We start from the raw sequence: 17731 nt of genomic DNA, 5'->3' as shown, positions 1-17731 counted from the left end.
AAAAATCATAACTTCTTCATACGAAGTCAGATTTGGATGTTCTTTTTACAGACATTCACAGGTTAATGTATACTACGACTTTCATTTAGATAGTTATGGATAAAAAGTATTTTATTGAAAACTTAATTTTTACACTTAATAGTGTTTTGTTGGTTTTGTCGCGGATATTCGATTGGTCATAACTTCTTCGTTATGACTCGGATTTTGGTTTTCTTTATATTTTTGGAATCCTTGTTAAAATCTCTATCACTTTCTTCATCCCTAATAAGTTTATTTAACACTTCATTTTTTACGCTACTTTTCCTCTCAATTAATTTCTATTTTTATTATTTCAAAATAAATTACAATAGTTGACGTAGACTATTACATTGTGAATTTATAAGTATCTAGGTAAAGTTTAGACTCTAATAACTATAGAATTTCTCTAGTTATGAAACCCCATGTATACTTTAATTCCAACCCTTAGAATTTTAAAAGTTAAAATTCAACCCTTATACTATTATAATATTAATAGTTAATATTTACATATATATGTATAAGCGCAAAGTCAGTCTTACCGTTAGTAGGCCTCATTCACGAAGCCAGTCTATAATGGGGGTATAAAATGGCAGTTTAATGGGTGTCCACTCTCACCCACCGCTTCCTTAACTGGTGGATGGTCGTTAGCCGAACGGGTAGGACATGACTCTAATTTTCCCTTCATTAAAAGTATAATGATAAATATAACGTAACTAAACTTTATTAAATTCCCAATCTTAGTTACTTTTAGAAAATGTGAATTTTGTGCTAACCCATGAAGTTGCACTTTGCAACTTGTTAAGTCAATAGTGGAGTGTGTGTGGTTAACCGGCACACTAATCTTGACTGACAATGTGTGGTAAAGGGTAGCTTGATGTTAATCACAGATCAATGGAGTGTGTGTGGTTAACGGGCAAATTGATTAGGTGGTTGTAACATTAAGTGTACCAATTTAATTTACATGATTATTCACTATTTGTTTGTGATCCTTGGCATCCCAGTCACAAACTTGAAGGGCACAATCGAGATTTAAACATGCCATTGAAAAGTTCAATGAATCTCAAAGGATCTAGGAGTTTCAATTTACTTAAAACCTAAAATTCCTTTTTCATTTTTCATGGTGGAAATTGGTAAATTGTCATTTACATACCTTCAAATATTTTGTAGCTTGGATTACGGCATCCCTCTTCCAAGTTATAAAATATTGTGTTGGGCCCTAGCCTTACTATTTCATATTGGGTGTTATATTAAGGACTTAAATCAACTAAACTTGAATTTCTCCCTCATAAATGACTAGTTATGACAACTATGGTCTTCCTTATCCTTTTGGAAAAAGGCTTTCTTAATGAATATGATATCCCACATGGCGATGACGGTGAAAGATTAATCCTTTTGTTATGCATTAATGGGACAATAAATCATATTTCACTTCCTCTACCTCCTTCAATTATTCTCCTTAACCCACAAGCTCAGAGACTTGAAAAGTTCAAGGTCACTCAATCCCTATTGGCAAGCAAAGTCTATATGTGCTCACGTATTGGAGATCAAGTTACATATTGACAGGCTGGGAGAGTTGGGTGTCGAAGTCTCGAGGAAGCTGGTTGTTGACTTGGTTCTTCAGTCACTCCCTAGTGACAGATCACGACATGACCCTTATCAATCTTACCTATTTGTTTGTTGCTGCTGAATCAACAGTGATTTGGAGCACTGATAAAGCAAATTTGATTGGAAGCTCTACTTCCCAAATTTCCATGGAACAATCCAGAAATGATTTCTTCTCCTAGGAGAGAGAAATTGGCTAAAGTCAAAAAGTTTGAACTAAAGAGAAAGGCCGGTTCGGGGATTGTTTTTGCCAATAAAAGGGACATTGGAAGCGAAGCTATCCTGACTACCTGAGATATCTAAGAGATAGTAAAGTCAAAATGTTTGACTCTACTTCAGGTAAAGTCCACTATCTAACTCTGTTAAGTTCCTGTTTGGAGATTCTTAATACATGATGTAATGTAATTACATTTTGATGTTTTGGAGAATCAAAGGAAGCTTAAAGGAAGAATAAGCTGATTCTGATCATGAAAAGATGGATTTCGATCGCATAGTTTAATGATTAGAATTTTGAGCTGCTGCTTAAAAGTTATGATATATTGCTTAGGAATAGATAACAACATAGTTTTCATTTGTATTTGCATTGTAAGGACAAGATTTTACACAAGTTTTAAAATAATAAAAAAAAGTTTAGATTTTATTCATTTTAAGTATCCTTACAATGGTATTTGTGAAAATTGTTGTTTACATGTTTCCGTTGATAGCAATATTGGAAAAATGGATTTGATTCTTTCGTTTGTGGTAGTGTCATAATTTACAAAATAAGGAAAGATTCTCATCACCTAAGTTTCAGTTGGATAGAAAACTTGGAATCATGCAACTTGTATTGTATGATGATTGAGAATTTTCATATTTGGGAAATTCAGACTAATTCCTTGTTCACATCTAAATGTGAGTCAAGTGAAAGACTAAAGGATTGGGTACACTTGGTTGTGCGTTGGTCACGTCCACCACAAGGAATGACACGATTATTCGTCATGATTTACTAAAGTTTAGTAAATATGGTTATGCTTACAAGTTTAAGTGTAATTATGAAACATTGGAAAAGTTTCAATGTATGGTAAAACGGATGAGAAGAATCAAATTAGGCAGAAAGATAAAAGTTTCTCCAATCTGAAAAGATGGGAGAGTGTTTAAGTATCTTGGTGATTATGAAACCATATCATAATTGATCCTCTAAGGACATCTTAGTGCATTTGTATGGCTAAGAAGAGGAATCATGAATTGTTGAAATGGTTAAATCAAAAGATGAATCATACTTCGTTCCAAAAATCAAGTCTTAGAGTTGTACTCCAAGATGAAGCCTTGAGTGATATAATCTTAAGAAAGGTTTATAACACTTATCAGATGTAGAGTAAAATATTTTCTACTCTTGTACATTTGCAATTGGTAAGTATTGATGTTTTGGATAAAACAAAGACCAACTAAGACCGATTGTGTGCAGTGTTTATCTTGATAAGAATCCGCACTAACTCTTGAATATTTGTTTTGTCAAGGAATGGTTCTTGACAAAGAGTATCTTTTATGTCAAGAGGTCAGTGGGAGTCTTAAAGATCTTGAAAAATTTCAAGAACTAATCAAGAGTATTGTTAATCACTAGCCCACGACTTGAGGTTTGTAACCTATCATGTTGACATATTCTTGTTTCTATGCACATTCCAGTTAAATTTGAATAAGCATGTGAGTTCTATGAGTTGTCAATTGTTTTCATAACAACTTGGAAGCAATGGTAGGCCTTGTGCTCCGGTGGCAAGAAATTAAGATTGAACAGTTTGGATTTGTCACTAACCTTGTCTTGTGATTATGGTTTTGACAAGTTCACATGGATATGAACACATACACCACAAAAATCTAAGTGTCATAAGGTTTCTCTCTGATTCATAAAACTGATGGTGAGGAAACGCTTTCACTAAATAGTTAGCAATTTTGATACTTGCATTTCTCAAATTCGATTATGATTACGGCATCCCTCTTCATAGTTCGAATTGTGAGAAATGGAAAAGGTCTAAACAATTGAGACTATGATTACAACATCCCTCTTCATAGTTCTAAAATTGTTTAGACACATGTGTGTTATCTAAGGAAAGGTGTATGATTTTGGGAAGCTTAGATATCGAAGCATCTCGTATCAGAAATCTGAACTTTGGTGAGAAAGTCAATAAGTATTGATTTCTAGAAGTCCATCTGATTTTTGGATACATGTCAAAGCTAATGGAAGCATAAGTGTTATGCTAATAAGGATATAATTATCATTTTAGTGGGAGCATGATTATTATGTTAAGTGTTGCAAGTTAGCAATGTTAATTATTGAAAACAAAAGTTTCAATTTGCAAAGTTGCAGGGTTTGAAAAAGTTGTTTTGCTATAATTAAAGGAGAGGAAATTATACTGCATTCCAATTCTAAAAGCTTAGATTGAGATTCTAATCAAATTTAGTCAAGGATATATATGAATGTTATGTTGGAACGGTTCAACGTAAGGAAATTATATATATGGCAATTCTAATTGTGTTCTAAAATTCGATTATGATTACGACATCCCTCTTCATAGTCCGAATTGTGAGAACAGGGCGAATAGAAACATTATAGCAAAAGACTGGTCAAGCATCATGTCTTTATGTGAGACATTATGAATCGTATCCCATATGCTTCGGGTATAGGATCGATTGCATATGCTATAATATTTATGTGTTCTGAATTTTCCAAATTCCTAAGGTGGAAAGAGGGAAAAAGGGCCAGAACTGTATATGACTAAAATGGTTAAACAATTTTCAAGGACAATCTGAGGTTTACCAAAGATTGGTTGCTCATGGACAGTTGGAAGTATAGTGTGTAACGCCCGCAAATCTAGACTAGTCAAATTAGAGGCAATAGGGGTCGAAAGCAACTTTTCGACAAAAGATTATTTAGAATAAATAATCTTAACCAAGTTGTAGAGTATGTTACAAGGTTTCCGTACATATAAAGAACGCCGAAATCCGAGTTATAACGAAGAAGTTATGACCCGTCGAAGTTTCGCGACAGAACCGGCACGGCACCGGGAAGCGTAAATAGTGAATTTACGATAGAGCGAGATTTAGCCTTAGTGATCTAAACAAAAGTCGTATAATATGTTAAACTAAGAACATCGATAAAAAGAACTCCCAAATCTGACTTCGTATGAAGAAGTTATGATTTTTCGAAGTTTCGGACTAGCAATGTACAGCCCGAAATTCGAATATTAGATCGAGCGGTTTTTAGCCGACACGACCTAAACGAGAATCGACGATCTCGTTGAGAGTAGCGTAATGAGAAAAAGATGGGCGAAAACGGATGTCGGATGAAGAAGTTATGAGGATTTAACGGACCAATCGTGGTCCCGGCCCGTTAATAATATAAAATTTAAAATCGAGCCAAAATTAGCCGACGAAGTCTAAACAAAAGTTGTAGAGTACGTTCCTAGCTTCGCGTGGATATAAAGAACGTCGAAAACGGAGGTCGTACGCGAAACTTACGAATTTTTAAAGTTGAGGGTGCAAATTGTGAAATCTGATGCGAGACTGGTGACGTGGCGCGTTGTGGGCCGTCCGATGAAGGTCTCAGATCTCGCTTCGGATCATGCCACGAAGCCTCGCCCTACGCCTCGCGTACGAGATCCGGAACGCCCCGCGTAACCTCGGTCTTATCCGGTCCGAAGTGGCTAACAGCTGGAGTCGGTCTGGCACTCTTATCCGATGACTACGCCCCGTGTAGGTCCGAGGTACGCCCAACGTACCGAGGCCTCGCAGGGCTATAAAAGGGGGCCGATTATCCTTCATTTTTCACACCTTTCTTCATTCTCTCTCTAACTTCTTTCTCTCTATAAGTGTTGTAAACACCCCCAAACCTTAGGGAACCTCCCTAGCACCCTAGGGAAGCCCCGAGGCTCCCGGAGTCCCGAGAAAAAGGAGTCTTTCGGTTTCGAAACGCTTCTCCAATTAAGTTCCGGTTTTCGATAAAATTCGCTGTAAGTGTGCTACGCTTACGCAAATTTTTATATAGCTTTCAAATAATTATTGGAATGTTATTAGGTCCTTAAAATAATTATTTGGGCTATTATTATGAGTTATATCGAGTATTATTAACACTTAATAATACTCGGACTAATTAATTTGTCGCGGTTATCGTTAAACTAAACCCTAGTGGTATCGATACTAGGTTTTATCGAAGGAATATCGTTTTGAGAGTATCGAAGCGCTGTCCGAGTGCTGAGTCACCACCAAATCAGGTGAGTGCATAGTCCCTTTCATCTTACACATAGATATGAAGTATTTTATATAAACTACGTGCTACGTGTGCATATTATCTGAATACTTGCTGTCTATGCTGGATGAACGTTTTATACATGTTTTAAAGAATTTAAACTGTATACGTATTTTATATATACGAATATGTTGGGTATGAGATGGGTAGATGAATGATGAGAGATAGAAGATGATGTGAGTATACATTGGCAGCTATAGACTTAGTGCCTATGGGACAAACGCCGGTAGCTATGGACTTAGTACCTGTTAGACGTTGGTAGCTATGGATTTAGTACCTGTTAGAAATTGGTAGCTATGGACTTAGTACCTATTAGTCAGACGCTGGTAGCTATGGATTTAGTACCTGTTAGGAGTTGGTAGCTATGGACTTAGTACCTGTTGAACACTGGTAGCTATGGATTTAGTACCCGATGAGTAGGATATAGCAGCTATGGAATTAGTGCTCTACGAACGAACATCGGCAGCTATGGATTTAGTGCCAGTCCTATAACCCTGGAAGTAAGGGACTTCAAAATAAACGAAGGTAGGATTGATGACTCTTAGGTTAAATCCTTAAGAGTAAAGAAGATAACGGGGATGGGTAATTGGGTTAATTGTCTGATGGTTGAACATAACAATTATATTATTGTGGGTTGAAAACCCTATGTACTCACCAGGTTTCCCAACCTGACCCACTCAGTTTATGCATATCACAGGTGACGAAGTGAAGTGACATTACACTGAGAGATTTAAAGAGATGTAGATCACTAGTGTAAATCATTGTAAGTTCTGTTTATGCTTATGTTTCGGTATTGACGATGACATCCCAAACGTTTTAAAATGAAATAAATACGTTTCTCCGAAAATGTTTTAATAGCGTATTTACCATGTTTTTCTGGGAACAAATTCTGTAACCTTTTTATAAAATGAAGTACTCTGATTTTTATAAAGCATAAACAAAATCGGTCTTTTCTGGCCGTGATTTTGGGGATGTCACAGTTGGTATCAGAGCATTAGTTTAAGCGAACAAGGAATATGGATTTATTTCTAGACTTAAACTTAGAATGCTAAGCGATGATTGTGAGATGTGAGCACTAGCTTATTTTAGGAATGATGCCTAAATTGCTTTTATGTGCTAAATGCTTAATGCATGATATGTTGTTAATTGTTCGGATCTATGGTCTGTTGCCGACCGGATCTGGAAACCTTATGTGTTTAGGATTCTAAACGTACGACTACGATATTAGAACTAGCATGTAAACGTTTCGGGGTGATAAGGATGATTTAAGATGTCAATCCTAAATTAAGATCTAGATTCACCTTATTCGGTGTATAGATCAAGATGGCAAGAACCCGTAGCGGAAACGTAAACGCAAATGGGAACATAAACCCACCCCCAGTGGTTCAGCAAATACCTATTGTTGAAGAAGTTGCACCTGAGCCAGTCACCATGGCTAGAGTTCAAGCCATGATTCGGGCTATGTTGGCTGAACAAAGGGAAGAAATGAGACGGATGTTGAATAGGGACGAACCTACCGTACATGTTGAACCGACGGAGCCAGTTCCCGAGCAATCTGAGGAAGGGAACCATAGCCGCCAAGTGAGTCAAGTAGGGACTCAAGGTGAGCAAAGGGATGGCCCAGAAGGGAGAAACAACAAGGATGGGCGGATGTACAAGAATTTCTTGGGTGCGAAACCACCAAGCCTCTCAGGAAGCCCGAAGCCGGTTGAGATTATGGATTGGATCTTTGAGATGGAGATGGTGTTTGAGAGCTGCAGCTGTAATGAGAAACAGAAGACTGTCTTCGCAGTAAGACAGCTGAAAACTGGAGTCTTGAGCTGGTGGAAGCTATTGGCAGATACGATGCCACGAGGAGAAGCCTTAAGGATGTCGTGGGAAGAGTTTTTGGAACAGTTAAAAATGCAGTACTGCTCGGAGATAGATCTGATAGACCTAAACAACGAGTTTCAGAACCTGAAGAAAGGGAAGATGAGTGTTGATGAGTACGCCACCGCATTCACCGAGAGGATGAAGCTATTCCCCTACTTGGTGCCTACTGAACTCTCCAAGATCGATAGGTTTGCTAATGGACTGCCCACTGACTTTAGCCCAATGGTCAAAATGGCAACTACCTTGAAAGCAACTGTTAGGGCAGCTAAGAACGTAGAGGCCCAGATAAGAGAAAAGGGTCTAGAAAAAGATAAGGCAGGAGAGAAGCGGAAGATTGAAGGATCTTCGAGGTCGAACAAGGAAAGCAAATTCTCAAAGCTAGGAGGAGGAGATGGAGGTGAAGCGAGATGGTGTGATAGATGCAAGAAGAAGCATGGTGGGAAGTGCAACGAAGAAGTGACTTGTTACAAGTGTGGGAGGACTGGTCACTATTCCAAAGACTGCACACATGATGATAAAGTATGCTACGGATGTGGAGGCAAGGGGCACATGTCCAAAGACTGCCCAAAGAAAAATAAAGCAGCAAGACCAGAAACGCCACCAAGGCCAAGGGCATTTCACATGATCCTCGACGAAGCAGAAAACCGTGCGAGGAATCAAGGATGAGGACTTCATATTGGAAGATCAAGTTATGTAGTAGCCATAGTATTTTATGATGTAGCCTATTAGAGGCATAGTCCAGGGTGAACTTGAACACCTATGTAATCGTTTCAAGAAATAATATAAAACCTTCGTTTTGTTATCTGATGTGTTGATTGATTGTGTGATTTGCTGCATGGTAACTTGGGAAACTGCGAGACAATACTTGGAACAAGTATGAGTAGGTGTGAATGGTAGTAGAGGCCTATACTACCGGAAGCACAGGACTCACACTTGGATCAGGGAAAGTCACAAAGTTACCAAGAAGCTAGTAATTGATTTCGTTTTATTCAAGTTTGTTGTTACCATCGTTTCGGTAATGACTAAGAAGATTGTTGATATTCCGACCCTAGTGGTCATATCAAATCGAGTCCGACTACGATAAGTATGTTGTGTGGTTCAGAGAACCAAGTTTGATGTAGCGTCCGACTTAAACCAAACGATTGAAATCAAAGCGATCAATAGAAATATCGTGCGCCGTTAAAGAAGTTGATAGCTAGAAATGCCAAATGTTAAAGTGTGATTATATCACATTAGAACATGAAGGAAGGCATAGCTTGTTTTAGAATTTAACTCTAAGAGACCTAAGTCTAAGTGTTGCAACATACGATGATAGGTCATTAGAATATGACACATCGATCCATAGTAGTAATAAAAGAAATCATCTCAAGTTCGTGTCTAGTAAGGATTGAGATTGTGACTTGAAGGTCATAATTGGGAGTCTAGCCTGAGGTAGAGAGCAGGTGCACGATCGAGTACTGCTTGCAGTCAATAAGTCTAGGAGATAGAGTTGAAGGAATGTAGAAGTTATAATTATTACCTAGGATGAAGAGATGACGTATGGAGTCATTATACGACCCTGTTTCGTTGATGATTCCGGGACGTAATCATCCTAAGGGGGAGATAATTGTAACGCCCGCAAATCCGGGCTAGTCAAATTAGAGGCAATAGGGGTCGAAAGCAACTTTTCGACAAAAGATTATTTAGAATAAATAATCTTAACCAAGTTGTAGAATATGTTACAAGGTTTCCGTACATATAAAGAACGCCGAAATCCGAGTTATAACGAAGAAGTTATGACCCGTCGAAGTTTCACGACGGAACCGGCACGACATCGGGAAGCGTAAATAGTGAATTTATGATAGAGCGAGATTTAGCCTTAGTGATCTAAACAAAAGTCGTAGAATATGTTAAACTAAGAACATCGATAAAAAGAACGCCCGAATCTGACTTCGCATGAAGAAGTTATGATTTTTCGAAGTTTCGGACTAGCAATGTACAACCCGAAATTCGAATATTAGATCGAGCGGTTTTTAGCCGACACGACCTAAACGAGAATCGAAGATCTCGTTGAGAGTAGCATAATGAGAAAAAGATGGGCGAAAACGGATGTCGGATGAAGAAGTTATGAGGATTTAACGGACCAATCGTGTCCCGGTCCGTTAATAATATAAAATTTAAAATTGAGCCAAAATTAGCCGACGAAGTCTAAACGAAAGTTGTAGAGTACGTTCCCACCTTCGCGTGGATATAAAGAACGTCGAAAACGGAGGTCGTACGTGAAAGTTACGGATTTTTAAAGTTGAGAGTGCAAATTGCGAAATCTGATGCGAGACTGGTGACGTGGCGCGTTGTGGGCCGTCCAATGAAGGTCTCAGATCTCGCTTCGGATCATGCCACGAAGCCTCGCCCTACGCCCCGCGTACGAGATCCGGAACGCCCCGCGTAACCTCGGTCTTATCCGGTCCGAAGTGGCTAACAGCTGGAGTCGGTCTGGCACTCTTATCCGATGACTACGCCCCGCGTAGGTCTGAGGTACGCCCAACGTACCGAGGCCTCGCAGGGCTATAAAAGGGGGCCGATTATCCTTCATTATTCACACCTTTCTTCATTCTCTCTCTAACTTCTTTCTCTCTCTAAGTGTTCTAAACACCCCCAAACCCTAGGGAACCTCCCTAGAACCCTAGGGAAGCCCTGAGGCTCCCGGAGTCCCAAGAAAAAGGAGTCTTTCGGTTTCAAAACGCTGCTCCAATTAAGTTTCGGTTTTCAATAAAATTCGTTGTAAGTGTGCTACGCTTACGCAAATTTTTATATAGCTTTCAAATAATTATTGGAATGTTATTAGGTCCTTAAAATAATTATTTTGGCTATTATTATGAGTTATATCGAGTATTATTAACGCTTAATAATACTCGGACTAATTAATTTGTCGCGGTTATCGTTAAACTAAACCCTAGTAGTATCGATATTAGGTTTTATCGAAGGAATATCGTTTTGAGAGTATCGAAGCGCTGTCCGAGTGCTGAGTCACCACCGAATCAGGTGAGTGCATAGTCCCTTTCATCTTACACATAGATATAAAGTATTTTATATAAACTACGTGCTACGTGTGCATATTATCTGAATACTTGCTGTCTATGCTGGATGAACATTTTATACATGTTTTAAAGAATTTAAACTGTATACGTATTTTATATATACGAATATGTTGGGTATGAGATGGGTAGATGAATGATGAGAGATAGAAGATGATGTGAGTATACATTGGCAGCTATAGACTTAGTGCCTATGGGACAAACGCTGGTAGCTATGGACTTAGTACCTGTTAGACGTTGGTAGCTATGGATTTAGTACCTGTTAGAAATTGGTAGCTATGGACTTAGTACCTATTAGTCAGACGCTGGTAGCTATGGATTTAGTACCTGTTAGGAGTTGGTAGCTATGGACTTAGTACCTGTTGAACACTGGTAGCTATGGATTTAGTACCCGATGAGTAGGATATAGCAGCTATGGAATTAGTGCTCTATGAACGAACATCGGCAGCTATGGATTTAGTGCCAGTCCTATAACCCTGGAAGTAAGGGACTTCAAAATAAACGAAGGTAGGATAGATGACTCTTAGGTTAAATCCTTAAGAGTAAAGAAGATAACGGGGATGGGTAATTGGGTTAATTGTCTGATGGTTGAACATAACAATTATATTATTGTGGGTTGAAAACCCTATGTACTCACCAGGTTTCCCAACCTGACCCACTCAGTTTATGCATATCACAGGTGACGAAGTGAAGTGACATTACACTGAGAGATTTAAAGAGATGTAGATCACTAGTGTAAATCATTGTAAGTTCTGTTTATGCTTATGTTTCGGTATTGACGATGACATCCCAAACGTTTTAAAATGAAATAAATACGTTTCTTCGAAAATGTTTTAATAACGTATTTACCATGTTTTTCTGGGAACAAATTCCGCAACCTTTTTATAAAATGAAGTACTCTGATTTTTATAAAGCATAAACAAAATCGGTCTTTTCTGGCCGTGATTTTGGGGATGTCACATAGTGTTAATTTTGGAAGGACCATATTGACATATTCTGAAAAGAGGCAATTCTGGTTTAGAAGTGAATGTCACAATGCAGATATGGAAATGTTTCCATAAGTGGAAGTTATTCTTTAAATTTGTGTAAGATTAGAAAACTTAATGCAAGAAGGATGTTCAAAGGAATGTACTTTGAATGTGAGAGTTCAGTTTCCATGGAATTTCTCTCCATTGGAATACATTGTAATGTTTGTTGCCAAGTCTTTGCGACTTTTGTGCATAGTCATTACAAGAGGATCATTTTATGTAAGTTTAGAATCTAACAGATTACAATAAATGGCAAGATTTTGGTATTCTTACATTTACGATAAGGATTTGGAATTATGAAATGAGCATCATTGAAATTTGTCAATTGATCTATTTCACAAAGTAAGGACCATAGGTAAACATAGTGTGCATGCTTGGAGCATGGCATAACTATTGTTTTAATTCAAGTATTAAGTTGATTATCCGAAACATTATACATGAATAATGATTAATCAATATGATGCTTAGATAAAAGGTGTTTTATTTACACTCAAAAGTTTTGGGGCCATATATGATTAGTATTATTCTTGTGTTTCGCTTTGCATGTTTTGACTTCCCAAATAACTAGGTTATTCAAATCATCCACAGTCGATCATACTTTGGAAGCAAGTATTAAGGGTTGTATGTGCACCATAGGATGTTGTAGTATACAAAACCCAACACTTTATACCTCAGATGACCTGGAAATGTAACACAATCTCTATATCTACAACCCTCTTCTTGAACCTCCAAGCCTTTCCTCCCTTCTCTAAGCTTCAAATCACTAAAATGGCACAAAATAGCTCAAAACGCTCACAACTGATTAGGGTTTCGAGAATAGGATTTGAGGGTGATGGAGGCTGGAGTGGAGGCCATATAAGTTGTTTAAATAGGGTGTAAACCCTAAAATTTAGGGTTTCCTCCAGGCGGCTCTACTCGTTGAATCGAGGCTCTCGACTCGCCGAGTAGGTGACTTAAGCCCCGCATCCAAAACCCATCCGACTTGTCGAGCAGGGCCTCCAACTTGTCGAGTCCCTCATAATCATAAATAAATTTTATTTAAAACGCATACCAGGAATCCGGGCGTTACATAAACCCTTAAAATTAGGGTTTTGAGGTTGTGCTAGTCCCGGGGTACCGTACGAACACCAAACGTACTAGCATGGCTACTGAGATCCGTTCTCACGAGTATGTTGTGCGTACCCACATGTACGCGAAACGTACGGGTTAAAATGCCAAACTCAACCACATGGGACCAAATGTGCAAACTTCAATTAGGTTAAGGGCTAAAATGGAAATACCTGATAATCAAATGTTACAGATTCATTTTGTAACAACCCAAATTTCACGTCCAAAAATTTCATTTAAATTATGTGGTTTGTAAAACATTTGTAGTAAAACGTCATACGATCATATCATTTCATTAAACATATCTTGTGTCTAAATACCCAACACGTGAAAATAATAATAGTGTCAGAGTACAATCCCATAATATATCATAATGCGAAAAACCAAAGTGTGTGTATGATGTGCCGCTACCGCGCCGGCTCCTTCCCCTTCGCTGAAGAGGTACCTGAAACAAAACTGAAAAATGTAAGCACGAAGCTTAGTGAGTTCCCCCATCGTACCACATACCATACAATCATATCACGTACATACTGCCAGGCATTTCTGGGGTGCCTGACCTACCCGTGTCAAGCCATTCTGGGGCGCTGACCTACCCGTGTCGAGCCATTCAGGGGTGCTGACTACCCATGTCGAGCCATTCTGGGGTGCTGACTACCCATCGGTCCAAACAACCGAACATCGGGGACTAGTCCCCTCCTACTACCTCTATCGCATATAATATACAAGCCAACATGCAAACATATCATCACATACTGTCAGACGTATTTGGGGTGTCTGACTACCCTTTGGTCCTATCAACCGAACTCTACACATACAACATATCATGCTAGCATATAACATATCAGGTAGTAGTAAACCTAGATGATATCACAAAGACAATCACCTAACTTACGAACCCTATTGGTGGGTCGGCATTGTGGCCGTAGACCCACCGCTACTAGAAGGTAACTCACCTCGAAGTAGCTGCTGATCTGCATGGAAACTGTCTGACTACTGCTGCTACTCCGGAAATCCTCCGACTGCAATTCCCACGAAACACTCGATCAAACACTGCTAACCGCCCTTAGGGTAAAATGACCACTTTACCCCTAGCCAAGTTAAAAGTCAAAGTCAAAGTCAACTTCTAGTTGACTCGACTCGCCGAGTTGGCTTACCAACTCGTCGAGTCCCTATCCATTCGATTGTCCTCACTCCCGTTCCTACTCGTCGAGTTAGTCATATACTCGAAGAGTTCTCTTTCTAAACTGATATCCAATTTTCCTTCATCCGACTCGTCGAGTTGTATGAACAACTCGTCGAGTTCATCTTCATCTGATGAACACTTTGGTCTGTGACTCGCCGAGTTGTATGAACAACTCGTCGAGTCTGTTCTTGAGGCAAGAAGGTTGCCTTGGACCTCGCCGAGTCCCTCCATCACTGAGTCTGGTTTCCGATTCACTGAGTCCACTTAAAGCTCACTGGTCCCACTCGACATAACTCAAAAGGGAAAATCGAGGACTCGCGACTCGACTCGCCGAGTCCGAAGAACGACTCGCCGAGTCGCATGCATGTGACTTCTATATACTCGATTCTGCTTGAATCCAGTGTATTCCATTCATGGATCTGGGTTCTTAGGTCTTGATTAACACGTAAAGTTTCCAACTTTACGTGTAAATAAACACAAATGAAGGTTTTAGGGCTCAAAACGCACGAAAAGAGTAGATCTAGGGTTTTCATGCAATATGGCTCCATAAAGGCATTAGATCTGAGCTTCTAGAGCTCATTTATGGGTAGATCCAGTGGCTATTTAAACCATTATGATCCCTATACTACTATCAAGCTTGGAGGTGGATAAAGATGGCTTAAATAGGGTTTCTAATAGAAAATCATCATAGAAACAGAATAGATCCGACTTGTACCTCAATGAACTCTGGATTAGGTCCTAGATCCTTGCTCTTCACCTTCTCCTTTGGTCTCTCCTTCCTTCTCTTCTTCAAACTTCAAAGATCAAGCACACAAACACTCAAATCACAAGGAGGGGGTTAGGGTTTGGTATAAGATGCTCTGAGGGTGAAGGAGACTAGCTTGGGGGCGCATAACATGGTTTAAATAGGGTGCAAACCCTTGAAATTAGGGTTTCTTCTAGACTGGCGGACTCGCCGAGTCCTGGATATGGACTCGTCGAGTCGCCAACTTAAACGTGCTCGATATCTCGACTCTACTCGGCAAGTCGGGCCTACAACTCGCCGAGTTCCAGCTAAAAATGCCAAAATACTTAGATTAAAATACATACCAGAAACCAGGTGCTACACATTTCCTATGCTACATGTCTCTCTCTCTCTCTCTCTCTATATATATATATATATATATATATATATATATATATATATATATATATACTATGTATTCCTTCGACCACTTCATTGTAACGTTACCGTTGAGAAAAATAAAACTCATCCCCCAAATCGTCGTTCCGGTTTACTTTTCTTAATTTACTGCACCATGTAATGAATACCAACATACTTATGTTTCCAGGGGCATAATCGTCACTTATTAAATGTTTTTTTTTGGTTTTTATCCATTTCATTTTTTTGTCTTATGTCTTTTATTTACTGCGACTTACAATGAATAACAACATACTTTTGTTTTTCTGTGTTTTGTTTCCTCTAACTTTCTTTTCTTGTTTTTTTGTTTTTTATTCAGTTAAGTATAACTGACAATTAATAGCAACATACTTTTGTTTTTCTGTTTTTTCTATTCCTTTAGTGTGGGAAGCACAATGTTGTAAAAGGATAAATACATAAATTAAAACCAATCAAAATTCATCTCTTATTCGTTTTTCTATATTTCAATTTACTTTATTAGTCCAAAATTACGATGCTATTAAATGTTACTTTTAATTTATTTCAAGGTAATTATACGTTTCATTTTAATGTTTGTTACTAATATTTAATTTTAAATCTGTTTATCTTAGGGCAATGTTGTAGCACCTGGTTCTTGGTACGTATTCTGTTATTAAATCTTCATTTTTTTTTATTTTAGCCTTGGACTTGACGAGTCGAAGGACTGACTCGCCGAGTAGAAGCGGGATGAGGCGTGGAGTTTAAGCTGCGGACTCAGCGAGTCGGGTCCCAGACTCGGCGAGTAGTCGCTGTTTGGACAAAAACCCTAATCCATGGGTTTGCACCCTATTTAAACGACCTTATGTAGCCTCCATTTCCCCCTTTATGCTCCCAAACACTTCTCATAGCAAACCCTAGACGTTTTTGAGGAAATCCAAGGCTTTTGAGTGATTCTTGTGAGTTTTGACCTCAAGGAAGAAGGAAGAGCATAGGAGGATCAAGAGGAGACTGAAGGATTCGAGTTTGGTTCACCATTTGTAGTCTACAGAAGGTATAAAGACTGAACCTTGCTCATTCATTTGTTAGATCCCTCTTTGGGGTGATTTAGGGATTTTATAAGCCATTTTGGTGGCCAACCATGTTTGCAAACATGGTTGGGGGTTTGAGCTTCTGTATCATGTCATTATTGGAGTCACAAGACACATTTGGGTTGCTTTTGCACTCAAGGAAGGCCCCATGCAACAAAAGAACCATTTTAGAGCCTTTTAAGCTCAAAAGTCCCATGCATGCACGTAAAGTTTGTAACTTTACGTGCTAGATCGAGTTTAGGGGCCTAGATCTATCCTTTGGTCAAGTGTTGTACATCAGAAATTGAAGTTTTAAGGAGGGGTGTAACCAACTCGGCGAGTCCATTCCTGGACTCGGCGGGTCCAAGGGTTTTGGCCCCATATCAGTGAGGGTCAAAAGGACCAGATGAGTGTGGAAGGGTTTTAGGGAGTCCCGGGGAGTGACCCAACGTTTTGGACTAAGCAAATTGTTCTGGAAATTCATGGTACTCGGCGAGTGCATGAACGGACTCGGCGAGTGCAAGGCAATCTTCATAGAACTCGGAGAGTTGTTCATCAACTCGGCGAGTCGAGGACAGAACGTGTTCATAGGATGAGGAGTAACTCGACGAGTTGTTCATACAACTCGACGAGTCAATGCAGGACATGAGTATCAGTTGGTGATGATCTCGATGAGTTGTTCATACAACTCGGCGAGTCGGATGAGGACTCAGTCGGTGTTCATTTAGAAGAAAAACTCGTCGAGTCAGCACCTAACTCGACGAGTAGAGACGGGTATGAGGTCTAATGGAAGGATAGGGACTCGGTGAGTTGGCGAGCCAACTCGGCGAGTCAGGTCAACTAGAAGTTGACTTTGAATTTAACTTGGTCAAGGGATAAAATGTTCATTTTACCCTAAGAGTATATGTCAGTTTCTGACTAAGTGTTTGTGGGAATTTTAGCCGGAGGATTTCCGGAGCAGCAGTAGCAGCAGTCGGAGGATTCCCGCACAGTTCGGTAGCTACTACGAGGTGAGTTACCTTCCAGTAGCGGTGGGTCTACGGCCACAATGTCGGCCCACCAGTAGGGTTCATATGTTAGATGATTGTCTTAGTGACATCATCTAGGCTTGCTACTACCTGATATGTTATATGCTAGCATGATATGTTGTATGTGATAGTAGTAGAGTTCGGTTGTTAGGACCGAAGGGTAGTCAGACACCCCAGATACGTCTGACAGTATGTGATGATATGTTTGCATGCTGGCTTGTTATGTTATATGTGATAGAGGTAGTAGGAGGGGACCAGTCCCCGAGGTTCGGTTGTTAGGACCGATGGGTAGTCAGCACCCCAGAATGGCTCGACACGGGTAGGTCAGCGCCCCA

This window comes from Lactuca serriola, chromosome 3 (assembly GCF_051521515.1).
Source record: "Lactuca serriola cultivar US96UC23 chromosome 3, Lser_US96UC23_V15, whole genome shotgun sequence".
NCBI lineage: Eukaryota > Viridiplantae > Streptophyta > Magnoliopsida > Asterales > Asteraceae > Lactuca > Lactuca serriola.
Note: the sequence above shows the minus strand (reverse complement) of the source record.